The sequence below is a fragment of the Mesoplodon mirus genome, assembly GCF_964341445.2.
Source record: "Mesoplodon mirus genome assembly, chromosome: 4".
NCBI classification, from domain to species: Eukaryota; Metazoa; Chordata; class Mammalia; order Artiodactyla; family Ziphiidae; genus Mesoplodon; species Mesoplodon mirus.
The window spans coordinates 112690107-112691915 of NC_138979.1; positions in this window are offsets into that span (position 1 = coordinate 112690107).

The window sequence follows — 1809 nt, forward strand, 5'->3', positions numbered from 1 at the left end:
AACCAAAACCATGACTCCTGTCCTTTGGGAAGATTCCAATCTGAGTCTACAAAAGCCAAAAATAAATGCTGTTTAATTGTGGCTTCTGGAAGCCCGCAGGTGCATCCAGGAATATGGTAATATTCATTCATTCATTATTAATCACCTACTATACGTTGTACACAGGACTAAGTGCTGAGGGTACTGCAGCGAGCATAACAAAATCTTTTCTCATGTGGAGCTTACATCCTAAGAGGGGAGGAAAGAGAAGAAAAAAAGAAATAATTAAATGTATATAAATGTGTCAAGTAGTGATAAATGCTGTGAAGAAAAATAGATTTGTATAGGGGCTAGTGACACTTGGGGGCTATTTTGGAAAGAGTGGTCAAGGAAGATGTCTCTAAAGAGGTGGCGTTTGAGCACAGAAGGAATAAGAAAGGAAGGTATACAGATATCTGAGGGAATAATATTCCAGGAAGAGTTAACAGCAAGTGAAAGGTCCATAATAGGAAACAAGGTCCATGTATCTGAGGAAGAGTAAGAAGGCCAGTGTAGCCAGAAGAACGAGTGAGAAGGAGGAGGAGGGGATAGGAGTTGGGATCAGAGGGATAGTCAGGGCCAGAACATGCAAGGGCAAGATCGTGGATTATATTCTATGTGTGAGAAGTTACTGGATGTTTTTGAACTGAAGAGATTTTCTTTTGGCTTGTATTTTAATAGGATAATTCTGGCTGCTCTAGAGTAGGGAGTAGAGAGGAAGTAGGAAGATGAGTTAGAAGGCTATTGTGGGAGTACAGTCAAAAGATGAAGGAGAGTTTGGACTAGGGTACTAGCAGTGAATGCGTTGGGAAATGGATGAAGGTAGACCCAATAGGATTTGTTGGTAGATTGGATGTAATGTATAGGGGAACTGGATGAATGATGGATCTATTTTCTGAGACATGGATGGCGGTGGAAGGGCAGCTGGAAGAGGAGTGGCAGGAGATCAGGAGTAGTGTTTGAGACATGTTATATTTCAGATACCTATAACTCATTTACGTGGGCAAAGAGGTGACTATATGTACAAACCTAGGTCAAGGCTTATGATACAAATTTAAGGATCATCAGTATAGAGATGGTATTTAAAGCCAAATGATTGGATGAGTATATGTAGACTGAGCCAGAAAAGGAGGACAAGAAGACATCTGTAAATTGACAGTTCAGGAAAGCAGGGACCAGCAAAAGAGACTAAAATGTAGCCTCCTGAAATGAGGAGTATAGTATCCCTATGCTGCTGGGAAGTCAAGTATGATGAAGAGTGAGAACTAACCTTTAGATTTGGAAACAAAGTCATAAGTGACCTTGACAAGAGTAGTCTCCGTGGAGTGGTGGAGACAAAAGTCTGATTATGATCTTGAAGGACTTGGAGATGCTATGTTTGTATGCTGATGGGAATGATCTTGCACACTGGGAGAAATAGCTGTTGTGTGTTAGGTGTTGTAGAAGGGAATGTTGATTGCAGAAATCAAGCCCTTGAGTAAGGGAGAGCAAAGGGGATTCATCTGATGAGAAAGTGAAGGAGTTGCCTTAAATAGGAATGAGAAAGATGAGCCTCGAAACAGGAGGGAAGACAGAGAATATGAGTGTGGATGTCGGTGAACTGGCTGCAGGAAGGGGATATAGGTCACTTCTAAAGGAGTTATTCTTTTCTGTAATAGTTATTCACTTAATAAAGAAAGTTGATAAGGGTCCACAAAACATTTTTTAAAAATTTAGCCTTTAAAATATGCCTTTGGGGATTTACATTCCCTCCTTTCTCTGCTGCTCTGCTAGAGTTAACAGAATTCGTTT